The following is a 27286-nucleotide window of genomic DNA, read 5'->3' on the forward strand; positions in this document are numbered from 1 at the left end:
GTTGAAATCTTCAACTTCATAAGTAACATCAGACAACTGGCTTACAACTTTATAAGGTCCAAAGTAGCGCCTGGGAAGCTTCTCAAAGAGCCCAACCTTCCGAACAGGAGTGAAGATCCAGATCAGACAACAGGACGGTGGCTTGTGTCATACCTTCGGCAATTGTTTTCTTGAGCCTGCAGTGTGCAGAGTCGAGCTAACTGCCAAGCTTCCTCAGCTCTGGTTAACATCTGGCCAATGTAGTTGTCGTACACGTCATCAGGATGTAACGGAAACACAGTGTCAATCGTCGTAGTCGCCTCATGCCCATACACCAAGAAAAATGGCATAAATCCTGTGGAGTCTTGTTTGGCAGTGTTGTAGGCAAATGTCATAAAAGGTAGCACCTCATCCCAGTTGCTATGCTCAACACTGATGAACATTGATAGCATGTCGGCCAAGGTCTTATTAAGGTGTTCAGTAAGCCTGTTAGTTTGCAGATGGTAGGCAGTCATCATGAGATGAGTAATGTTGCACCGATGGTTTATCTCTGTCACAAGATTCGATTGAAAAACTTTCCCTTGATCCGTAACTAACAACCCTGGGGCATCGTGTTTTAATACAATGTCTTCCACGATGAATTTCGCTACCTTGGATGCTTCGGCTGTTTTCACAGCTTTTGTAATGGCATAGCGTGTCATATAATCAGTGCAAACAATAACCCATCTATTGCCACTAGCAGATGTTGTAAATCATCCAAGGAGGTCAATCCCAACATGGTGGAAAGGCGTTTTGGCTGGTGGAATTGGTATGAGTTGGCCAGGTGGTTTCTGAGGAACTGCCTTTCTCCTCTGGCACTCTCAACAGTGCGACACATAGTGACGGACACTCCTAAATAAACCTGGCCAGAAAAATCTCTTGCAGATTCTATTGTATGTCTTAATAAATCCTAAATGTCCGGCCTCAGGTGTGTCATGGAATTTCTGTAGAACATCTAAGTGCATGTGTTAGGAATCACTGGTAGCCACCTCTTTCCAAATGGATCAAAGTTTTTCTTGCAAAGTAATCCATTAACTACCCTAAATTGTCCTTTCACACCATCTGACCGATTTAAGGCAAGCATAATTTGTGATATCTTGGCATCTTTCTTCTGCTCAACAGAGAGATTCTGGAGTGCAGCGAGACATTCGCTATCTCCATCAAAGTCTTGATGGTCTTGCACAGGGTTTCTTGAGAGACAGTCAGCATCTTGGTGTTTTCTTCCACTTTTGTACACTTTGGTAATGTCATACTCTTGAAGATGTAGTGCCCACTTGGTGAGTCATCCTGTTGGATCCTTAAGATCTGTCAACCAACAAAGTGAATGATGGTCTGTAACAACTGTGAAAGGCTTTCCATAGAGATACTGTCGAAATTTGTACATGACCCAGATCACAGCAAGACATTCTCTTTCCGTAGTTGAGTAGTTTCTCTTGGATTTTGTAAGTGTCTTAGAAACATAGGCTACAACCTTCTCTTTTCCACCTGAAATTTGCTCCAGAACAGCACCGATCCCATACCCACTGGCATTTGTGTGTAGTTCTGTAGGTGCTCTCATCATACGGACCAAGTACAGGGTCAGTAGACAGAGCTTTTTGCAGCACATTGAAAGAATCTCGTTGAGCACCACCCCAGATAAATTTAGCATCAGTTTTCAACAACTCTTGGAGTGGCCTAGCTTTGATACAAAAGTCTTTGATAAAACGACAGTAATAAGAACATAATCTGAGGAAGCTTCTCACATCTCTAATACTTTTAGGAATAGGGAATTCCACTACAGATCTCACCTTTTCTGGGTCTGGCCGCACACTTTCGTTTGACACAAGGTGTCCAAGTATTTTGGTTTCTTTTGCTCCAAAGAGACACTTTCTTGGACTAAATTTCAGTCCGCTTTGTTGGAGACACTTAAGAACAGCCCACAGTCTTTTTATATGTTCATCAAATGTCTCTGAGATCACTATAATGTCATATAAATAACAAAGACACATCATCCACTTTAGGTGCCTTAGAAGATTATCCATCATCTGTTCAAAAGTTGCTGGTGCATTACACAAACCAAACAGCATTACCTTAAACTCATACAGGCCCTCAGGGCTGATCAATGCAGTTTTCTCACAATCATCCTCATCTACTTCGATTTGTCAGTATCCCAAGTACATGTCCGTGATTGAGAAAAACTTAGCCACTTTCAGACAATCTAGTGCATTGTAAATTCGTGGAAGAGGGTAAATGTCCCTTTTAGTTATCTTATTAAGCTTCCTTTAATCAACACAAAAGTGCCAAATGCCATCCTTCTTCCTGACAAGAACCACTGGTGATGACCATGGGCTCTGCAAAGGCTGAATGATGTCATTCTTCATCATTTTCTCTACCTCATTGCGAATTATTCAATGTTCCGTTGCTGACACACAGTATGCTCTCTGTCTTACTGATTCATGGTCTCCAGTACTAATCCAATGCTTCACTGTCAATTTGGCTAATTTGCTCTTCACCTGTGGATTGAAGCATTCAGAGAACTCTTGAAGAATGGCAAGTAGCTGTTGTTCCTTAGTGAGGTCTGGTGATAGTCAAGCTAGAAGATCTGGTCTCTTAGTGGTAGTGCTAATTTCACCCACAGACTCAGCATGGGAGGTTTCTATGGTACTCAGCTGTTCTTCAATTAACAGCTCAGTGTTTGCTATGCAAATGTGTCTTGGAAGAATCTGTGGTTCTCGGCGACAGTTAACTATCCACAATTCACCGAATCCATTCTTAAATGAGACGACAGAGGTTGGGATGACCAAGTTATTCTTCAGTGGTATGCTTCTCTTACATTCCACTACAAGATCCATGGGTTGATGCATGGCATGACTCATGAGTTACCTTTCTAACGCTGACTGCAAGAGTGATCACTTCATCCAGCACACAGTCTCCACACACTCTGATGTGCATCTTCCTGTCCACAGTATCTCATCTTGTCTAGTATAATCTTCGAGCGACCACAATCTATAATTGCCTGAGAAGCTTCCAAAAAGTCCCATCCGAGAATGATGTCATGACCACACTCTTGTAAGATGATGAATTCTAAGGGCTGTATATGGCAAGCTATACCCACACGAATGGTACATCTTGCTGTAGGTATAACATATTTCCCATTAGCCACCTTCATCAGAGATGTTTTGTTGTCAATGAATATGGTTTTCTGCAACTGGTGATGGTATTTCTAAAAAAAAAAAAACAAACTGAATATGATGCTCTGGAGTCCACAAGAGCTTGGGCTGGTCAGCCATCCATGAGGGTATCAACATAGTTTCCTATCATTTTTGTAGTGATCAACAGCAAAGGGTTTTTCTCTTCGGCAGCCTCACCTCCAAGGAAGGTCACACCCTTTAGTTTTCCAGGTTGCGGTGGCTAGGTGATCAGCTGTAGCTTCTAAACGGCAATGGAAACCTTGATCAGCATGTTGGGGAGCGTCCTCTCCAACAGCTAGCTTGTGGCAATGGTGACATACATCGTCCTGCACCCACATCTTCTTGTTCATCTTCATCATCCTGTAGTTGGTGTGGGCTAAGATCAGTCTGCTGTCTTCTGGCACAGGCCTCATCAAATATCCACCACCTTTCTCGACAATAGCATACCACATGTCCCAGTCACCCACAGTGGAAACATACTGGTTGGTTATCCTGGGTCCTTCAGACATCAGTCTTCCTTGGTGCCCAAACAGGTTCCTCATGCGGCATTGTAGGAACGTAACTCCAGCTGGGTCTTGACTTTTTCACCATTTTAAAGGGAAATGAAGGACAAGAGATTGGGTTCAATGTCTGTTCCACTTCCTCCCTTAGGACCTCTTGAAGTGTCTCCGTTTTTTGCTCCCCTTGCAATCCAAGTGTCTTCTGAACTTCCTCTCTCACAATCAGACGAAGAACACTTATGAAATCATTTGCTTACTCCATCACAGGCATAGATACAACATTTGGAAGCCATTCAAACTTCTTGCGTGTAATTCTTTTTTGATGCATTGATGTGCAACCTTATCTTCCTCCTTCATTCTATCCACTATTTTACACAGCTCCAAAATGTCTTGAATGTAGGATGCTGTAGTTTATCCTGGACGCTGTGCCCTGCACTTTAATTTATCTTCAGCCTTGCACTTCTGTCGTCGTGTGTCGCCAAAAGACTTGTGCAGTTCCACCTGGAATACTTCCCAGCTTGTGAACTTCTCCTCACTGTTCTCATACCATTGCTTGGCAATGCCCTCCAAGTAGAAAAATACATTAGCCAAACACACGGTGTCATCCCATTTGTTAAATTTGGCTATACACTCATATACCTTCAGCCACTTGTTTGGATCTTGACCATTGTCACCAGAGAACCTGCAAGGATGTCTCATGTGGTGGTACACAGTTGCTGTCATCATAATGTCCTCATCTTCTTCTGTCTGATAGATTTCGATCTGTTGAATATGACTAGAACTTGGGTTTCTCACCACGTAAATGGCAGCTCTGTCGTGGCCTAATGGGAGCCACTGTATTGTCAATAATGTGCAGTATCACGAGTTTCAATACCCAGCGTCTCCACCAGAATAATATCACATAGAAGAAGGTGTAATTAGATTAATGACAAACACTAACTTCACTTAACGAAGGTTTATTCAGCACTTGCACACACAAGAGCGTGGAGCGAAGTGCCTCTGGCCAGAACAAATACAGTATATATACGGCTACAGAACATTCCAGTACAACGATTCTTGACATTTGTGGATACTTCTAGAATGTAGTCAAACTGAATATAGAAATTACAGTCCAGGTGAGTTTTGAACTCTTGACTCTCCATGCAACAGTTTAGTATCATAACCACCACACCACAGTGCTACTCAACTTCTACTGCGACAATATTTATCCATTACAACTGAATTTAATTTTTGGCTCAAAAGGTACCCTGGGCTATCAATGTAGTTTATAACTGGGCATATAGGAATGTTTTCCTTGTGTATCTTAGGTCTTGCCCCTAATTTAGGGGCAGCAGGGATCATAACTATTTTTCCCAGCTTGCTAGTAGGAAATTACTATTTTTAATAAATATCCTAATTTTTTTGTTTTGAAATTTTGCAGTAGGGTCCTTTTCAGTTCTACTAATCCCAGTGTCAAGAAAAAACTGTAACTCTTTGAACAGTCTTGTTGTTTGCTTTGATGAAATATTCGAATATGAATAATGATTCAATTGACTGGAGGCTATTCATAGCTTCCTCCAAGCTTAGTTTGAACAGCCATCCTTCCTTCTATTACTCTTGGCCATGAAGGAGACTTACGCCAACAGGGCAGTCCTCCTCAACTCAATCAAATATGCTGAACACACACACACACACATATATATATATATATATATATATATATATATATATATATATATATATATATATATAATAGAGGGAAACATTCCACGTGGGAAAAATATATTTAAAAAGAAAGATGATGAGACTTACCAAACAAAAGCGCTGGCAGGTCGATAGACACACAAACAAACACAAACATACGCACAAAATCTAGCTTTCGCAACCAACGGTTGCCTCGTCAGGAAAGAGGGAAGGAGAAGGAAAGACAAAAGGATATGGGTTTTAAGGGAGAGGGTAAGGAGTCATTCCAATCCCGGGAGCGGAAAGACTTACCTTAGGGGGAAAAAAGGACAGGTATACACTCGCACACACACACATTTTATGTCTGCTTGTGTCTTGTATGTATGGATGGATATGTGTGTGTGTGTGTGTGTGTGTGTGTGTGTGTGTGTGTGTGTGTGTGTGTGTGTGTGTGCGCGCGCGCGCGTGTATACCTGTCCTTTTTTCCCCCTAAGGTAAGTCTTTCCACTCCCGGGATTGGAATGACTCCTTACCCTCTCCCTTAAAACCCATATCCTTTTGTCTTTCCTTCTCCTTCCCTCTTTCCTGACGAGGCAACCGTTGGTTGCGAAAGCTAGATTTTGTGCGTATGTTTGTGTGTCTATCGACCTGCCAGCGCTTTTGTTTGGTAAGTCTCATCATCTTTCTTTTTATATATATATATATATATATATATATATATATATATATATATATATATATATATATATATATATATATATATATATATATATATATCTCCGCCCCATGAACCATGGACCTTGCCGTTGGTGGGGAGGCTTGCGTGCCTCAGCGATACAGATGGCCGTACCGTAGGTGCAACCACAACGGAGGGGTATCTGTTGAGAGGCCAGACAAACATGTGGTTCCTGAAGAGGGGCAGCAGCCTTTTCAGTAGTTGCAAGGGCAACAGTCTGGATGATTGACTGATCTGGCCTTGTAACATTAACCAAAACGGCCTTGCTGTGATGGTACTGCGAACGGCTGAAAGCAAGGGGAAACTACAGCCGTAATCTTTCCCGAGGACATGCAGCTCTACTGTATGATTAAATGATGATGGCGTCCTCTTGGGTAAAATATTCCGGAGGTAAAATAGTCCCCCATTCGGATCTCCGGGCGGGGACTACTCAGGAGGACGTCGTTATCAGGAGAAAGAAAACTGGCGTTCTACGGATCGGAGCGTGGAATGTCAGATCCCTTAATCGGGCAGGTAGGTTAGAAAATTTAAAAAGGGAAATGGATAGGTTAAAGTTAGATATAGTGGGAATTAGTGAAGTTCGGTGGCAGGAGGAACAAGACTTTTGGTCAGGTGATTACAGGGTTATAAATACAAAATCAAATAGGGGTAATGCAGGAGTAGGTTTAATAATGAATAAAAAAATAGGAGTGCGGGTTAGCTACTACAAACAGCATAGTGAACGCATTATTGTGGCCAAGATAGACACAAAGCCCATGCCTACTACAGTAGTACAAGTTTATATGCCAACTACCTCTGCAGATGATGAAGAAATAGATGAAATGTATGACGAGATAAAAGAAATTATTCAGGTAGTGAAGGGAGACGAAAATTTAATAGTCATGGGTGACTGGAATTCGTCAGTAGGAAAAGAGAGAGAAGGAAACATAGTAGGTGAATATGGATTGGGGGGAAGGAATGAAAGAGGAAGCCGCCTTGTAGAATTTTGCACAGAGCATAACTTAATCATAGCTAACACTTGGTTCAAGAATCATAAAAGAAGGTTGTATACCTGGAAGAATCCTGGAGATACTAAAAGGTATCAGATAGATTATATAATGGTAAGACAGAGATTTAGGAACCAGGTTTTAAATTGTAAGACATTTCCTGGGGCAGATGTGGATTCTGACCACAATCTATTGGTTATGAACTGCAGATTGAAACTGAAGAAACTGCAAAAAGGTGGGAATTTAAGGAGATGGGACCTGGATAAACTGAAAGAACCAGAGGTTGTAGAGTGTTTCAGGGAGAGCATAAGGGAACAATTGACAGGAATGGGGGAAAGAAATACAGTAGAAGAAGAATGGGTAGCTCTGAGGGATGAAGTAGTGAAGGCAGCAGAGGATCAAGTAGGTAAAAAGACGAGGGCTACTAGAAATCCTTGGGTAACAGAAGAAATATTGAATTTAATTGATGAAAGGAGAAAATATAAAAATGCAGTAAATGAAGCAGGCAAAAAGGAATACAAACGTCTCAAAAACGAGATCGACAGGAAGTGCAAAATGGCTAAGCAGGGATGGCTAGAGGACAAATGTAAGGATGTAGAGGCTTGTCTCACTAGGGGTAAGATAGATACTGCCTACAGGAAAATTAAAGAGACCTTTGGAGATAAGAGAACCACTTGTATGAACATCAAGAGCTCAGATGGAAACCCAGTTCTAAGCAAAGAAGGGAAGGCAGAAAGGTGGAAGGAGTATATAGAGGGTTTATACAAGGGCGATGTACTTGAGGACAATATTTTGGAAATGGAAGAGGATGTAGATGAAGATGAAATAGGAGATAAGATACTGCGTGAAGAGTTTGACAGAGCACTGAAAGACCTGAGTCGAAACAAGGCCCCCGGAGTAGACAACATTCCATTGGAACTACTGACGGCCTTGGGAGAGCCACTCATGACAAAACTCTACCATCTAGTGAGCACGATGTATGAGACAGGCGAAATACCCTCTGACTTCAAGAAGAATATAATAATTCAAATCCCAAAGAAAGCAGGTGTTGACAGATGTGAAAATTACCGAACTATCAGTTTAATAAGTCACAGCTGCAAAATACTAACGCGAATTCTTTACAGACGAATGGAAAAACTGGTAGAAGCCGACCTCGGGGAAGATCAGTTTGGATTCCGTAGAAATGTTGGAACACGTGAGGCAATACTGACCTTACGACTTATCTTAGAAGAAAGATTAAGAAAAGGCAAACCTACGTTTCTAGCATTTGTAGACTTAGAGAAAGCTTTTGACAATGTTGACTGGAATACTCTCTTTCAAATTCTGAAGGTGGCAGGGGTGAAATACAGGGAGTGAAAGGCTATTTACAGTTTGCACAGAAACCTGATGGCAGTTATAAGAGTCGAGGGGCATGAAAGGGAAGCAGTGGTTGCGAAAGGAGTAAGACAGGGTTGTAGCCTCTCCCAGATGTTATTCAATCTGTATATTGAGCAAGCAGTAAAGGAAACAAAAGAAAAATTCGGAGTAGGTATTAAAATTCATGGAGAAGAAGTAAAAACTTTGAGGTTCGCCGATGACATTGTAATTCTGTCAGAGACAGCAAAGGACTTGGAAGAGCAGTTGAACGGAATGGACAGTGTCTTGAAAGGAGGATATAAGATGAACATCAACAAAAGCAAAACGAGGATAATGGAATGTAGTCAAATTAAGTCGGGTGATGCTGAGGGAATTAGATTAGGAAATGAGACACTTAAAGTAGTAAAGGAGTTTTGCTATTTAGGGAGTAAAATAACCGATGATGGTCGAAGTAGAGAGGATATAAAATGTAGACTGGCAATGGCAAGGAAAGCGTTTCTCAAGAAGAGGAATTTGTTAACATCGAGTATAGATTTAAGTGTCAGGAAGTCGTTTCTGAAAGTATTTGTATGGAGTGTAGCCATGTATGGAAGTGAAACATGGACGATAACTAGTTTGGACAAGAAGAGAATAGAAGCTTTCGAAATGTGGTGCTACAGAAGAATGCTGAAGATAAGGTGGGTAGATCACGTAACTAATGAGGAGGTATTGAATAGGCACAACTTGACTAGAAGGAGGGATTGGTTGGTAGGACATGTTTTGAGGCATCAAGGGATCACAAATTTAGCATTGGAGGGCAGTGTGGAGGGTAAGACCAAGAGATGAATACACTAAGCAGATTCAGAAGGATGTATGTTGCAGTAGATACTGGGAGATGAAGAAGCTTGCACAGGATAGAGTAGCATGGAGAGCTGCATCAAACCAGTCTCAGGACTGAAGACCACAACAACAACATTATATATATATATATATATATATATATATATATATATATATATATATATATATATATATATATATAAAAAGAAAGATAGTGAGACTTACCCAACAAAAGCGCTGGCAGGTCGATAGACACACAAATAAACACAAACATACACACACAACTCTAGCTTTCGCAACCAACGGTTGCCTCGTCAGGAAAGAGGGAAGGAGAAGGAAAGACAAAAGGATTGGGTTTTAAGGGAGAGGGTAAGGAGTCATTCCAATCCCGGGAGCGGAAAGACTTACCTTAGGGGGAAAAAAGGACAGGTTTACACTCGCACACACACACATATCCATCCACACATACACAGACACAAGCAGACATTTGTAAAGGCAAAGAGTTTGGGCAGAGATGTCAGTCGGGACGGAAATACAGAGGCAAAGATGATGTTGAAAGACAGGTGAGGTATGAGCGGCGGCAGATTGAAATTAGCGGAGATTGAGGCCTGGCGGATAGCGAGAAGAGAGGATATGCTGAAGGGCAAGTTCCCATCTCCGGAGTTCTGACAGGTTGGTGTTAGTGGGAAGTATCCAGATAACCCGGACGGTGTAACACTGTGCCAAGATGTGCTGGCCGTGCACCAAGGCATGTTTAGCCACAGGGTGATCCTCATTACCAACAAACACTGTCTGCCTGTGTCCATTCATGCGAATGGATAGTTTGTTGCTGGTCATTCCCACATAGAACGCTTCACAGTGTAGGCAGGTCAGTTGGTAAATCACGTGGGTGCTTTCACACGTGGCTCTGCCTTTGATCGTGTACACCTTCCGGGTTACAGGACTGGAATAGGTGGTGGTGGGAGGGTGCATGGGACAGGTTTTACACCGGGGGCGGTTACAGGGGTAGGAGCCAGAGGGTAGGGAAGGTGGTTTGGGGATTTCATAGGGATGAACTAAGAGGTTACGAAGGTTAGGTGGACGGCGGAAAGACACTCTTGGTGGAGTGGGGAGGATTTCATGAAGGATGGATCTCATTTCAGGGCAGGATTTGAGGAAGTCGTATCCCTGCTGGAGAGCCACATTCAGAATCTGATCCAGTCCCGGAAAGTATCCTGTCACAAGTGGGGCACTTTTGGGGTTCTTCTGTGGAAGGTTCCGGGTTTGAGGAGATGAGGAAGTGGCTCTGGTTATTTGCTTCTGTACCAGGTCGGGAGGGTAGTTACGGGATGCAAAAGCTGTTTTCAGGTTGTTGGTGTAATGGTTCAAGGATTCCGGACTGGAGCAGATTCGTTTGCCACGAAGACCTAGGCTGTAGGGAAGGGACCGTTTGATGTGGAATGGGTGGCAGCTGTCATAATGGAGGTACTGTTGCTTGTTGGTGGGTTTGATGTGGACGGACGTGTGAAGCTGGCCATTGGACAGGTGGAGGTCAACGTCAAGGAAAGTGGCATGGGATTTAGAGTAGGACCAGGTGAATCTGATGGAACCAAAGGAGTTGAGGTTGGAGAGGAAATTCTGGAGTTCTTCTTCACTGTGAGTCCAGATCATGAAAATGTCATCAATAAATCTGTACCAAACTTTGGGTTGGCAGGCCTGGGTAACCAAGAAGGCTTCCTCTAAGCGACCCATGAATAGGTTGGCGTACGAGGGGGCCATCCTGGTACCCATGGCTGTTCCCTTTAATTGTTGGTATGTCTGGCCTTCAAAAGTGAAGAAGTTGTGGGTCAGGATGAAGCTGGCTAAGGTAATGAGGAAAGAGGTTTTAGGTAGGGCAGCAGGTGATCGGCGTGAAAGGAAGTGCTCCATCGCAGCGAGGCCCTGGACATGCGGAATATTTGTGTATAAGGAAGTGGCATCAATGGTTACAAGGATGGTTTCCGGGGGTAACAGACTGGGTAGGGATTCCAGGCGTTCGAGAAAGTGGTTGGTGTCTTTGATGAAGGATGGGAGACTGCATGTAATGGGTTGAAGGTGTTGATCTACACCTTCAACCCATTACATGCAGTCTCCCATCCTTCATCAAAGACACCAACCACTTTCTCGAACGCCTGGAATCCCTACCCAGTCTGTTACCCCCGGAAACCATCCTTGTAACCATTGATGCCACTTCCTTATACACAAATATTCCGCATGTCCAGGGCCTCGCTGCGATGGAGCACTTCCTTTCACGCCGATCACCTGCTGCCCTACCTAAAACCTCTTTCCTCATTACCTTAGCCAGCTTCATCCTGACCCACAACTTCTTCACTTTTGAAGGCCAGACATACCAACAATTAAAGGGAACTGCCATGGGTACCAGGATGGCCCCCTCGTACGCCAACCTATTCATGGGTCACTTAGAGGAAGCCTTCTTGGTTACCCAGGCCTGCCAACCCAAAGTTTGGTACAGATTTATTGATGACATCTTCATGATCTGGACTCACAGTGAAGAAGAACTCCAGAATTTCCTCTCCAACCTCAACTCCTTTGGTTCCATCAGATTCACCTGGTCCTACTCTAAATCCCATGCCACTTTCCTTGATGTTGACCTCCACCTGTCCAATGGCCAGCTTCACACGTCCGTCCACATCAAACCCACCAACAAGCAACAGTACCTCCATTATGACAGCTGCCACCCATTCCACATCAAACGGTCCCTTCCCTACACCCTAGGTCTTCGTGGCAGACGAATCTGCTCCAGTCCGGAATCCTTGAACCATTACACCAACAACCTGAAAACAGCTTTTGCATCCCGTAACTACCCTCCCGACCTGGTACAGAAGCAAATAACCAGAGCCACTTCCTCATTTCCTCAAACCCGGAACCTTCCACAGAAGAACCCCAAAAGTGCCCCACTTGTGACAGGATACTTTCCGGGACTGGATCAGATTCTGAATGTGGCTCTCCAGCAGGGATACGACTTCCTCAAATCCTGCCCTGAAATGAGATCCATCCTTCATGAAATCCTCCCCACTCCACCAAGAGTGTCTTTCCGCCGTCCACCTAACCTTCGTAACCTCTTAGTTCATCCCTATGAAATCCCCAAACCACCTTCCCTACCCTCTGGCTCCTACCCCTGTAACTGCCCCCGGTGTAAAACCTGTCCCATGCACCCTCCCACCACCACCTATTCCAGTCCTGTAACCCGGAAGGTGTACACGATCAAAGGCAGAGCGACGTGTGAAAGCACCCACGTGATTTACCAACTGACCTGCCTACACTGTGAAGCGTTCTATGTGGGAATGACCAGCAACAAACTGTCCATTCGCATGAATGGACACAGGCAGATAGTGTTTGTTGGTAATGAGGATCACCCTGTGGCTAAACATGCCTTGGTGCACGGCCAGCACATCTTGGTACAGTGTTACACCATACGGGTTATCTGGATACTTCCCACTAACACCAACCTGTCAGAACTCCGGAGATGGGAACTTGCCCTTCAGCATATCCTCTCTTCTCGCTATCCGCCAGGCCTCAATCTCCGTTGATTTCTAATTTCAATTTGCCGCTGCTCATACCTCACCTGTCTTTCAACATCATCTTTGCCTCTGTACTTCCGCCCCGACTGACATCTCTGCCCAAACTCTTTGCCTTTACAAATGTCTGCTTGTGCCTGTGTATATGCGGATGGATATGTGTGCGTGTGTGTGTGCGAGTGTATACCTGTCCTTTTTTCCCCCTAAGGTAAGTCTTTCCGCTCCCGGGATTGGAATGACTCCTTACCCTCTCCCTTAAAACCCAAATCCTTCTGTCTTTCCCTCTCCTTCCCTCTTTCCTGACGAGGCAACCGTTGGTTGCAAAAGCTAGCATTTTGTGTGGATGTTTGTGTGTCTATCGACCTGCCAGCGCTTTTGTTTGGTAAGTCTCATCATCTTTCTTTTTAGATATATTTTTCCCACGTGGAATGTTTCTGTCTATTATATATATATATATATATACCTAGAAACAAAGATGATGTGACTTACCAAATGAAAGTGCTGGCAGGTCGACAGACACACAAACGAACACAAACATACACACAAAATTCAAGCTTTCGCAACAAACTGTTGCCTCATCAGGAAAGAGGGAAGGAGAGGGAAAGACGAAAGGATGTGGGTTTTAAGGGAGGGGGTAAGGAGTCATTCCAGTCCCAGGAGCGGAAAGACTTACCCTTATGGGGAAAAAAGGACGGGTATACACTCGCACACACACACAAACACACACACACACACATATCCATCCACACATATACAGACACAAGCAGACATATATATATAACTCCGCTGTACCGGTCCCAAGCCCGGGGCCTCATTATGCAAGTGATGAGGAAGGAGGAGGGGGAGGAGTAACAACCCCTCGTTTAAAAAACCAGAGTTCACCTGGCCCGGGTGATAGTACTCTGTCAGGGCCCCTTTGCTAGGGTTACAGCGAAGACCTCAACAGTAGTGAAGGCGGAGAGAATGAATCTCGGTACGGTGGAACTAGCGGAAGAGGCACATAATACAATAAATCCACCTTGCGTCTGACTTGTAACAAGCGGCACTGTGGTCGGCGTCTGTTCACCAGAGGTGCGGCCGTAATACAAATTCTGGAACTAACCACTCCAGTCTTAACCACTGAGCTTTTCTGAGCTCAACCCTTTGATTCTAAGTACTATTATGGAGCGTTTTAGTAATTACAAAATTACCCCAGGTGGTAACAAATCCTCCGTCATCAGTGGCGCAACTAGTCTATCGGATTCTGGGGAGACTAGGCTGAAACGCTATATCCCAAACCAGAGGAAATCGAAGTCTTTTGACCGACTCTTGTCCAAGGTCGAAACATTTTTTGGAACTATCAATATTAACTCTCTCTTGACACCAGGAAAACTATAAATTAGGAGACACACTAAAAGAACAAAATATCAAAATTTTAGCCCTGCAAGAAACAAGGTTACCTGATGAGAATACCATGGATTTTGGAAACTACCGATTGTTTAAAAGTAAAACAGACAAAAGAATTCTTAAAAACACTCCGCATCTGGGTGTTGCATTCGCAATTTCGCAAGACATTCTTGGCTCCGTAATCGAAGTAAATCCAGTAAACAACAGACTAATGACAATTTCCATGAAATGTGCAAATAAAATGTACTGTTTAATTAACGCACACATGCCTATCAACCAGGAGAATAAAACAAATCCAGAAAAAGTAAATAAGTCATGGGAAGTGTTAGAGAATACAGTCTCCAAAATTCCTCAAAATTATGTAAAGATTTTAATGGGTGATTTTAATGCACAGTTAGGGAAAGAGAGAAAATTTAGAAAAACGGTCGGTGAATTCCCTGCACATAAATGGACCAATCAAAATGGAAAGAGGCTGGTAGAATTTTGCAGAAATTTCAATCTCAAAATTATGTCAAGTCATTGTAAGAAAAAACCTTCAAAACAAAAGACATGGCGATCACCTAACAAGGACATAGGTGAATTCCAAATTGACCATATTGCAATCTCGTATCCATGTCACAAAGAAATTTTAAATGTTCAAGTTCGTAAAGGCGCCAATATTGACTCAGACCATTACTTAACCCGTGTGAAACTAAAGCTAAAACCCCAAAATTTCAACAAAAGGACACCATTAATCCCCAAATTTGACACCAGTAAAATCCAACCATCATTATTAGCAGACGAATTTGACAAAACAAGTGCACAAAATTGGGAACAACTCAAACACAAGATTATCAAAACAGCTCAAGATCAAATTCCTTTACGAAAACACAAGAAACATGCTTGGTGGAATGAAAACTGTGATCATGCAATCAAAGCCAGACAAGAGACATTTAAAGCATGGAATAGCAACAAGACAGAAGACACATATGATACATTCCTGACAACTAGAAAAGACACTTCAAAACTAATTAGACAAACAAAAAGACAATATGAGAATAGTCAACTCTTAGAAATTGAAGAAGATTTTCAGAAATACAATACCAGAAATTTTTATAAAACTTTTAAAACCAAAATAAAGGGGTACCAACCCCAGAATCTTTGCTTCAAGAAGGAAAATGGACAGTTGGCTCTTAACAACCAAGAAAATTGCAAAGAACTTTCTAAATATTTTAAGAATCTTCTAAATTGCCCCGAGCCCACAGAAAGATTTCCACCAAAAATTCCCCAACAATGCAATCCAGTTTCACTTGCACCAAATGAAGAGGAAATCATTAAAGAAATTCATAGGTTGAAAAACAACAAAGCATCTGGTGAAGATGGAATTGTTGCAGAACTTTTAAAGGCAGCTGGTCCAAAAACCGTTAAAGAAATTACTTCAATCATGCAAAACATTTGGCAAACTGAAAAAATTCCTGATGAATGGAAAACCGCCTTGATTCACCCACTTCATAAGAAGGGAGACAAAACGGATGTTAATAATTACAGGGGAATTTCTCTTCTTCCAGTCACATACAAAATTCTCTCTCAATGTCTTCTGAACCGAGCACAACAACAACTTGAATGGAAAATTGGCGAATATCAAGCAGGTTTCAGGCCAAATAGATCTTGCTCAGAACAGATTTTAGTCCTCAAACTAATTCTCAGACATCAAAAAATTTACAATAAAAAACTAGTTTGTACCTTTGTAGATTTTAGAAAGGCTTATGACTCAGTGGATCGTGAATCTCTTTTCCAAATTGTGAAAGAACAAGGCCTGGATCCTAAAACCACGGCAATTATCAGAGACACGCTAACTGGTACAAAATCAAAAGTAAAGTTCAGAGGAGAAATTTCAGAACCCTTTGAAATAAAAACAGGCGTGAGGCAAGGTGATGGACTCTCTCCATTGCTATTTAACTGTGTTCTAGAAAAAGTAATACAAGAGTGGCGCGAACGAAAATTGGAGTTCAAAATTGACCAACCAGTGAAATTAGGACGAACAAATATTCGAATAGACTGTTTGGCCTTTGCAGACGACTTGGTTATTCTAACGCAGGACATCCAAATTGCTCAGAAACAAATAGAAATTCTTAAAGAAACAGCAGAAAGAGTAGGTCTCCAAATCTCATTTGAAAAAACACAGTATATGACTAGCAACAAACTGGCACCCAAACTTTTGGAAACTAAGTATGGAAAAATCAAAAGAGTTTCGCAATTCAAATATTTAGGTGAAACAATCTCAGAGACTGGTCTAGAAAAAATTGGAAATGAAATTCGTTGTCAAAAGATGGAGACAGCTTTTAGACTTACAAAAGACATCTACAACAAAAAATGTCTCTCGAGGTACTCTAAATTGAGACATTACAACATGGTCATAAAACCAGAGTGCCTTTATGGGGCTGAAACGCTAATTTTAAACAGAAAAAAGGACATTCAAGAAATCCAAAAAAGAGAAAGAAAAGTAATCAGAAAAATTCTAGGTCCAAAATATACTGAAGAAGGAACATACAGGCTAAGAGCAAATAGTGAAATTCAACAATACACCAGCATATATTCGGATATGAAAAAACGCAGATTAAAATTTTATGGGCATATTAAAAGAATGGATGCTACCAGACTAACTAAACAAGTAGTGGAATTCTACGAAAATCGAAGTAAAGCTAAATTTGAGACAATAAAATGGATTGCTGCTATAAAAGAGGACATGAAAGAGGCAGATATAAAACAAGATGAAATTCAAGACAGAAAATTATTTAGGCAAAAAATTCATGACTGAGTAGTTGGTCAAGCTGAAAAACCAAAGAAAACTGGAACCACATGGTCTGATGAAAGGAAAAGAGCTCATTCCGAGAGAATGAAAACAATTTGGGCAGAGAGAAAGTCTAAAAGAAAATAACTGAATGCCCCGTGATTGTACTTCGCGTGGTCCAGTAGGGCCCAAACGTGAATAATAATAATAAATATATATATATATATATATATATATATATATATATATATATATATATATATATATATATATATATATATATAGTTATAATAGAAGGAAACATTCCATGTAGGAAAAATATACCTAAAAACAAAGATGATGTGACTTACCAAATGAAAGTGCTGGCAGGTCGACAGACACACAAACGAACACGTAGGGGGAAAAAGGGACGGGTATACACTCGCGCACACACACACAAATATCCATCCACACATGTGGATGGATATGTGTGTGTGTGTGTGTGTGTGTGTGTGTGTGTGTGTGTGTGCGCGAGTGTATACCCGTCCCTTTTTCCCCCTAAGGTAAGTCTTTCCACTCCCGGGACTGGAATGACTCCTTACCCTCTCCCTTAAGACCCACATCCTTTCGTCTTTCCCTCTCCTTCCCTCTTTCCTGATGAGGCAACAGTTTGTTATGAAAGCTTGAATTTTGTGTGTACGTTTGTGTGTCTGTCGACCTGCCAGCACTTTCATTTGGTAAGTCACATCATCTTTGTTTTTAGGTGTATATATATATATATATATATATGAAGACAGTCTCTACCAGCTGAAGCCTGTGTGTGTGTGTGTGTGTGTGTGTGTGTGTGTGTGTGTGTGTGTGTGTGTGTTTTGTCTATTTCAACAAAGGCCTTATTGGCCAAAGGCTCACTTTCTGATAGTCTTTTCATTGTGCCTGTCTGCAGCTCAGCATCTTCGTTACATGGTAGACAGCTACTATACTTTGCATAAAAAGTTAAGAAAGGTATTTTTAGTGGGCCACAAATCAAACAACTTGTAAATGATCCTGCATTTGATCAGATTTTGGAGGGGAAAGAAAAATAAGCTTGGCAAGCCTTAAAGTGAGTGATTCACGGAGTTTAGGCAACAAAAGAGATGACAACCCCATTCAATTGGTGACAGTGCCTATGCAAAAACACCATCAACTCTGTTGAAATTTGTCCTGTAGAATGCATTTTTTCCACTCATGTAGACGTTTTTCCTCTTAGTTGTGGAGTTTTCAGTAATTTATGGGGAGAAAGATTTCACTGCAATATTTCTGTAATGGAACAATGACATCAGGGCCATTGGATTGAAACATTGCTGACAGATCACTGGCCACCTATGTGTAGGGGTTGCTCTGGGACTCACAAGAGGCAGTCCAAAATACAATGATCTCAAAGCCATCACACAAGTCTCTTCAAACCCAACTAGTTGCCAGGTATTCCTCCATCAATTTATAACTATTAAAATGTAACTCTCATTAAAAATGTCAAATGGACTTTCAGTGTTGTTTGCATATGTAATTAAAATGTATCTTTTCTCTCAACTCATTAAAATAAAATACTTCCACCTATTGTACATCAGAGAAACCAGTGCTAATAAAACAAATTCTTTGTCATATTCATTTTTCTCAACCCAAAATCAGTAGGATTTGACTCATGAAATGAAGGTGACATTCAAAAAAATTATTTTGTTGGGCAGCGTAATTTAAGAAGTAAAAAGGTGAGACCAGTGAGTGGATCAAAGCAGATGGGGATATCCCATGGAACATTTGTGGTGAGAGAAAACCCACCCTTATCAACCCCATTAAGTGTAAAGTCAGCTACAGGGTAAAGAATGCTTTACAGCCTGGAAATTCACAACAGCAAAAATGAGAAAGGTAAACACATAGTGGACATAGTTGAAATGACAGTAACGAAATAAGGTGAGAGAAATAATCATGACAGCATGGGGACAGGTCAGACCCATACCCAGGTGCAAAGGCGGTGGGCTGCAACTGTGCCTCCAAAATGGCACACTGCCCCTGAGGAGAATAAGGGGACTGATCAAACTGATTGGCTGGTAACTACCAAAGGATGACAGATCCTTGCTGGGCTTAAGGACAGGAATCCCAATACTGTCTCTCCATTGACAAGGAAAATGTCTTGGAGCCAAACATGATTAAACACCTGGAGGAGATATTGTCATAGTGGAGGACTGATGTATTGAAGTAGTTGGTTATGAAACTTCCTGACAGTTTAAAACTGTGTGCCAGACTGAAACTCAAACTCGGGACTGAGTTTGAGTCTCGGTCCGGCACACAGTTTTAATCTGTCAGGAAGTTTCATATCAGCGCACACTCCACTGCAGACTGAAAATCTCATTCAGTTGGTTATGGACTGAATTAGGACCATGACTGAATCATGGGAAGAGGATAGGGCCAGAAGAAGTTCTCATTAAGTAAAAGGTACATTGTAAAATTGAACCTGACAAGCAATAAAACATAAATGGGAAGCTTCAGCCCACTGTTTCAAGAGGAGGAAGGTGGCAGGATAGAAGGCTGATGCTGATGCCATTGCAAAATTCATCATGAGGTGTTCTGTGGCAACAGATTGAACTGTATAAAGGCCACCTGAAAGGGCAAGGCTCTGAATGGAAGACTGCTGCTGACAACCTTGGAGTGTGTGGAGTGTAGCCCACACACATGGGGAAAGTGTTTCACACCAAGCCATTGAGTGTGGCCCTCCTCCCAGGGTGTAGCTAGGGAAGGAAGAGGGCATTGAAGGGTCACAAGAAGCAAAATTAAATTATCCATTCCCAACTGAAGAGACAGCCAGAGAAGCATGGCCGGTTTTTTAAAGTTTAATACATTTCGTATGCAAAGCATTGCCCCTGATACCACCCACTCTGATCAGGTGCTCCCTCTGTGGGCACCACCCAGCCACATCAAAAGCCATGTGGCATGGTGGCCATTGCTGGAAGCTCTGATGCTCCAGTATAACAGGCAACTACTACTATGCATGTACAAGCAGGCAACAGCTGAGGTATCAGAAGTGTGATACCAGTTTTGTCAGGAGGCTCAGCCAGATGGGTATGTAACAGCCCCACAACAAAGACTAGCTACACTTGCTGGTAACCTAGCGGAGCAGGGATTGGGGGAGGGGGTGGGGCATCTGGGGGGGGGGGGGAGGGGTAAGGTGGAGAAGAAATAGGGGAAGGAGTGGGGGAGAGGAATCAATGCCATAGATGTTAGGGAGGGTGTTCATCCCCAAATGGCTTATAATGCAGAAAGGAAATTTAGAAGTAGTGGTCAAACCCCTAAGGGGGACCAAAAATGCCAAAAAGGAGAAGTGGAAAAGAAAAGGCAGGAGGGGAAAAGTGGAAGAAATACAAGAAATCATCACTATCTACTACGATTCCTCCTCCTATCATGTCAACAGACAAGTCCTCCTCCTCACAGAGACCTTCAATGTACTCTTTCTGCCTATCTGCTATCTCCTCTGCATTTAACAATGGCATTCTCATTGCACTCTTAATGTCACTACCTTTGCTTTTAATTTCACTGTATGTAGTTTTGATTTTTCTAAATGCTGATCAGTTCTCCCAACAATCCTTTGTTTTCTTTTTTTTCCTTTTTTTTTCTTCACATGATTCCTGCCACCATTTCACCTTTACTGCCTTGAATTTTCTCTTTATTTCATTCCAAAAGGATTCATATTGCTGTATTCATGCCTTTCCCTGGTATTCATGCCTTTCTCTGAACATTTTACGACTTCCTTCTTTCATCGATCAATTTAAGTATTTCATCGGTTACTCAATGTTTTTTCACAGTTACTTTCTTTGTACCTATGTTTGGCTGTTGAACATCTGTGATTGCTCTTTTTAGAGATGTCCATTCCTCTTCAACTGAGGTGCCAACTCTAGCATTCCTTAGCATAGTATCCACATCCTTAGCAAACTTAAAATGTGTCTATAATTCAATGGTACTTCGGTATCCCACTTTCCTCCACATCAATTCTTTTAGACAGTTGTCTTAAACTTCATTCTACTCTTCATCATTAATAAATTGTGATATTAGTATATGTCTGTACCTGGGTATGCCTTACAATCCAATATCTGTTTTGGAATCTCTGTTTGACCATGATGTAATCCATGGAAATTTCCCCTATTCTCCCAGCATTTCCCAAGTATAGCTCCTCCTCTTGTGAAATTTGAACAGAATATTTGCTATACTATTTGAAATCGCTGCAGAACTCAATTAGTCTTTTTCCACTTTTGTGCCTACTGCCAAGCCCACATTCTCCCATAACTGTTTCTTCTATTCTAATCCAACCATGTACCGAACCCTCAGGACTACTAGATTTTCATTTCACTTTACACATTGAATTACCTTTCCAGTATCCTTATATACTTTCCCTATCTCTTCAACTGCTGCGGGAGGCATGCACAAGATAGTCCCTGCAGTCGCACTATCCTCTGTGCCCTCAGTGGCTCAGATGGAAAGAGCGTCTGCCATGTAAGCAGAAAATCCCGGGTGCAAGTCCCAGTTGGGGCACACATTTTCACCTGTCCCCGTTGATGTATATCAACACCCATTAGCAGTTGAAGGTATTAATACAATTCTAATTTCATTCTAGACAGCTGCAGGTTACCGATGGTGTCTGTTCTTTCAGACATGTCCGAAAGAACAGACACCATATCCATATAAGTAAAAAGATCACATGGTTGATAGCAAAAAATGTGCTATAGGCAGCACTGAATTGGGGTAGAAGTACCATCATTGAGGAGACACAGATCAAGCTAGGAAAGATGGTTGGATTAAGGTGGTCATCTCAAGGTAAATACATGGCCTTATAGGCAGCACTGAATTGGGGTAGAAGTACCATCATTGAGGAGACACAGATCAAGCTGGGAAAGATGGTTGGATTAAGGCGGTCATCTCAAGGTAAATACATGGCCTTCCTGGAGATAAATAAATGTTGCAAATGGTAATCACTGGAGGTTATTTGCACGTGCACCACTATTTCTTCCAGTGCGGTAGGAAGGGGAATCCATGTACTATATCTGTGTGAACAAATACCCAGCTGCTTCCAAATGCCTTCTTGGGACCAGCACAGTTCCAACAAAACATGCAGTAACCTTGAAGCATTGGCAAGCAGGTCATCAGTGAAGCATGCTTATTGGAGAGCAATACAGACTGCAGAACAGAGGGGATAAGTTGTAATTCTGACAGATGACACTAATATATATTAGAGATTATTTGGATCATTACATTCATTGTGCCCTTGTTAGGCATGAAAGGGCCAACAGAACTGGTCACACACCAGGGTCACTGCCTGTCAGGAATGGGGACGCAACCCATGGCAATGAACATTGGTTCAGAAAGTGGCACTATGAAGGTGATTAGGGGCCGCTGGCATCACCTGAGTAGCCTTCTCCTGAGATTTCTTTTTCTTCTCTTTCACTTTTGTGGATTGAGGTTCTAGGGAAGGCTTGTCTGTTGTGGTGTAGGAATGGATGAAAAACAGGCAGCCCTGTAGCCCACAGTCTGTGGCTCCTTCACCCACTGGTTGCTGCAGGGATCCTGATTTGTGGATTTCCAGGGAGAGGTGCTCCTAAAAGCAAGCCCTGTCAGCAGTAGAGACTGGAGGAGGAGTTGCTTCTCCAGCTGGCTGTGGCAAGTGGTTCTGCAGGACCATGAGAGAGGAGGTTGTACTGCCTCATGATTGAGGTAACAGGTACAACTATCAGACATCAACATTGGAGGAGTAAATACATTAGGTACTGCTGAGGAACTGGTCATACTTTGTAGTTGTGGTGAAGATTGATATGATTGAGACTGGATATGATCCATCATAATTATATTTCTCAAGATTCAAAATATGAGAGACAATCTGTGACCTTCAGTTCACCTATCTTGTTGTTAGTGGTCTTCAACATGTATGACATACAAAGTGGATCCCTCATCCTCCAACTGTTCATGATGTTCTTCATGTGTCTGCAGCGTGAGGTTCCAGTGAAAAATTTATCCCTAGTATATGTTGAGGGTCTTATGGGCAAGGGGTGGGGTCGGAGGATGGAAGTATATGCTGATAACATGCACATAAAATTGTTTACAAGTTACAAGGGAGTAACACAGGGAAATGTGTAGCATTTGCTCTCTTAATTAAGACAGAATCACTCTACAGCTTGATAATGAAAGAGAGTTTGCTGAATACATATTCAGTGTTCTCCACAAGGACGTGCCCCACTCCCCACTCCCCCCCCCCCTTCCCTCCCCCCTTTCCCACCCACCTTTTCAGGTGCAAACCAGAAACTGAGAGGAACAATTTTCTTCAAGTCAGTTGGGTTTGCTTTCTCCCCGAAGTGGCTGAAGCTCCTCAGATCGTAATGATCAGCACTAAATTGTCATCTGTCTGAACAGACTGCTGAGGCCTCACAACCACTGGCTCATAACTCATCATTTTATGACAATAAATATTCACCATGATGCAGTCTATTTTGAACAGGTGTCATCTAACCAGAGCAAAGGCCATCCTGCATGATGGCCAGAGCCCACAGCCTTGCTGCCCCCAGACCGACATGTGCCTATATTCTTCAATATGGGCTGGCAGATGACAGCTCAGACATCAATGGCATGATCTCTGTGTGGTTGGATGGCTGCCACCATATTGGTATCTGGTGATATCCAACATGGACTGGCTACCATGCAAGCGGGCAACATTCACCACATGGCCTGCACAATCAATGAATACTCTGAAAAATGTGGAGGTCAAGCCCAGATGTGGAGACTGAATATAAATTAACCAAAATATGTGGTTTAAGATGATGAAAAAGAGGGGAAACCACCACAATAGACGTCTTACAGGCCAGATGGGTTGTCCACAGGGAATTACTCTTAGAGAATAAGTTGGAGAGAAGGTACAGTCTGAATAAAAATTCAGTACAGGCAAGCTAGAAGTACTGCAATGACTCATGATGAACACGCTCGTGAAAGAGTTGTGACCCCTTGGGGAAAGCTGTGGAGGGAAGAAACTATAGGATAAGACAGAGATTGGAATATGCCTAACAAACTATTGAAGAAAAAGAAGAAATGAGGAAATTAGGGAGATAGTGGATATAAGTCAATCAGTAATGCAAGGAATTGAGAAAAGAGCTCTTCAATAGTACAGTGATGTGGTGTGGTGTGTATGAAGCAAGGATGATGGCCAAAAGGAATCTGGAATGGTTCCTGCTGAGAAGCAGGAAGCATGGATGGCCAAGAAAAAATTGAAAAGCACGAATCACTGAAATGAGGAAGAGGTTTGAAAGAGGATGTTGCAATCATCATGAGTCTTGGTGAGTGGGAATACAGGGCAACTGCTGAAGAGTAGAAGAGCCCTTCAAAGTAAAAGTAACAGTAAAAGCAGTTATACTATTGAAGACACAAGATGCAAGTGATATTCCAAGATGAAGAGTTTGGCACTGAATTCATGGGAGGCAGCCTCAAACCTGCCAGAACACTAAAAAAAAAAAAAAATTTCAAATTCCATTAATGATTATTTTTTTCATTTGGGCATATAGTTCTTTACATTGGAGACATATACAATAGCTTATACTCTCCCGTTAAGAACACCCATGGTATACTGGCACTGTAAAGAAACTTCTAAAGAAAGAGAGATTACTGCATAACAGGTATAAAACAAAGGTTAGGGTTATAAATAGAGAGATGCTGAATGGAATGTGTTTGGCTGTCAAGAGAGCAATGCGTGATGCCTTCAATGACAACTGCAGGAGAATGTCGTGATGATGTTTGGTTTGTGGGGCGCTCAACTGCGTGGTTATCAGTGCCCGTACAATTACCCAGTCTTTGCTCAGTCCAATTTCGCCACTTTCCTGGATGATGATGAAATGATGAGGACAACACGAACACCCAGTCATCTCGAGGCAGGTGAAAATCCCTGACCCCGCCGGGAATCGAACCCGGGACCCCATGCTCGGGAAGCGAGAACGCTACCGCGAGACCACGAGCGGCGGACGCAGGAGAATGTCAAATAATATTTTACAAAACCCAAAGAAATTCATGATAAGATGTAAAGAATGTTAGTGGCACCAAAGTTAGTGTCCAGTCCCTAGTGAATGAGACAAGAACTGAAATTGAGGGTAGCAAAGCAAAAGCTGAAATGCTTAACTCTGTTTTCAAATGTTCCTTTACAAAGGAAAACATAGAAGAAATGCCCCAGCTTACCACTGAAAAGATGAATGAAGTAATTATTAGTGTCAGTGGTGTTGAGAAACAACTGAAATCATAAAAACTATAATGATCGAAGCAGAAGAAATGAATTAAAATTTGCGCTGCGGCCAGGCTCAAACCCGGGTTCGAGTCCCAGCCGCAGCACAAATTTTAATTCATTTCTTCTGCTTTAATCATTATCACATATAAAGAAGAGACTTAAATGTCTCAGGGAAAAAATATAATTACAAGAAATGATAATTAAATTGACACCCTAGCTGCAAGCAGGCGTTGATACACTTCATTGGGGATATGTTGAAAATGTGTGCCCCGACCGGGACTCGAACCCGGGATCTCCTGCTTACATGGCAGACGCTGTATCCATCTGAGCCACCACGGACACAGAGGATAGTGCGTCTGCAGGGACTTATCCCTTGCATGCCCCCCGTCAGATCCACATTCCCAACATGTCCACAACACTACATTCGTAGTGCGCCTAATAGATGTTTGCCCATCATACTCATTACTCGTGGCAGATTAATCTACCAAGTCCCGTACGAGTTCGGGCATAGCGTGTGCGTTCGCACAAGAAGGTCAAAGGTCGGGAACCCATATTTTTAACTATATATGACGGTAGTATCTGTTCCCGAAAGAACAGTTACCGTCGATGACCATGCAGCTTTGATACAAATGAAATGATAATTAAATTGACACCCTAGCTGCAAGCAGGCGTTGATACACTTCATTGGGGACATGTTGAAAATGTGTGCCCCAACCGGGACTCGAACCCGGGATCTCCTGCTTACATGGCAGACGCTCTATCCATCTGAGCCACCGCGGGCACAGAGGATAGTGCATCTGCAGGGACTTATCCCTTCATTTCTAGCAAAGCTGCATGGTCATCGACGGTAACTGTTCTTTCGTGAATAGATACCACCGTCATATATAGTTAAAAATATGGGTTCCCGGCCTTTGACCTTCTTGTGTGAATGCACACGCTATGCCCGAACTCGTACGGGACTTGGTAGATTAATCTGCCACGAGTAATGAGTGTGATGGGCAAACATCTATTAGGCGCACTACGAATGTAGTGTTGTGGACATGTTGGGAATGTGGATCTCACGGGGGGCATGCAAGGGATAAGTCCCTGCAGACGCACTATCCTCTGTGCCCGCGGTGGCTCAGATGGATAGAGCGTCTGCCATGTAAGCAGGAGGTCCCGGGTTCGAGTCCCGGTCGGGGCACAGATTTTCAACATGTCCCCAATGAAGTGTATCAACGCCTGCTTGCAGCTAGGGTGTCAATTTAATTATCATTCCATTTCTAGCAAAGCTGCATGGTCATCGACGGTAACTGTTCTTTCGGGAACAGATACTACCGTCATATATAGTTACACTCCTGGAAATGGAAAAAAGAACACATTGACACCGGTGTGTCAGACCCACTATACTTGCTCCGGACACTGCGAGAGGGCTGTACAAGCAATGATCACACGCACGGCACAGCGGACACACCAAGAACCGCGGTGTTGGCCGTCGAATGGCGCTAGCTGCGCAGCATTTGTGCACCGCCGCCGTCAGTGTCAGCCAGTTTGCCGTGGCATACGGAGCTCCATCGCAGTCTTTAACACTGGTAGCATGCCGCGACAGCGTGGACGTGAACCGTATGTGCAGTTGACGGACTTTGAGCGAGGGCGTATAGTGGGCATGCGGGAGGCCGGGTGGACGTACCGCCGAATAGCTCAACACGTGGGGCGTGAGGTCTCCACAGTACATCGATGTTGTCGCCAGTGGTCGGCGGAAGGTGCACGTGCCCGTCAACCTGGGACCGAACCACAGCGACGCACGGAGGCACGCCAAGACCGTAGGATCCTACGCAGTGCCGTAGGGGACCGCACCGCCACTTCCCAGCAAATTAGGGACACTGTTGCTCCTGGGGTATCGGCGAGGACCATTCGCAACCGTCTCCATGAAGCTGGGCTATGGTCCCGCACACCGTTAGGCCGTCTTCCGCTCACGCCCCAACATCATGCAGCCCGCCTCCAGTGGTGTCGCGACAGGCGTGAATGGAGGGACGAATGGAGACGTGTCGTCTTCAGCGATGAGAGTCGCTTCTGCCTTGGTGCCAATGATGGTC

The 27286-nt window shown here is 42.9% G+C and overlaps 1 protein-coding gene and 2 non-coding genes across 3 annotated transcripts in view; 1 reads left to right on the top strand and 2 right to left on the bottom strand.

The window, feature by feature from the left end:
• LOC126101148 (serine protease gd-like) overlaps positions 1-27286 on the bottom strand; it is a 307270-nt gene that overhangs the window by 120734 nt on the left and 159250 nt on the right. The window lies entirely within an intron of this gene.
• Trnat-ugu (transfer RNA threonine (anticodon UGU)) lies at positions 25918-25992 on the bottom strand. The gene has a single exon. It is a non-coding gene; the product is annotated as a tRNA-Thr (tRNA).
• Trnat-ugu (transfer RNA threonine (anticodon UGU)) lies at positions 26320-26394 on the top strand. Its single transcript has one exon. It is a non-coding gene; the product is annotated as a tRNA-Thr (tRNA).

The sequence above is a fragment of the Schistocerca cancellata genome, chromosome 9, assembly GCF_023864275.1.
Source record: "Schistocerca cancellata isolate TAMUIC-IGC-003103 chromosome 9, iqSchCanc2.1, whole genome shotgun sequence".
In the NCBI taxonomy this organism is placed as follows: domain Eukaryota; kingdom Metazoa; phylum Arthropoda; class Insecta; order Orthoptera; family Acrididae; genus Schistocerca; species Schistocerca cancellata.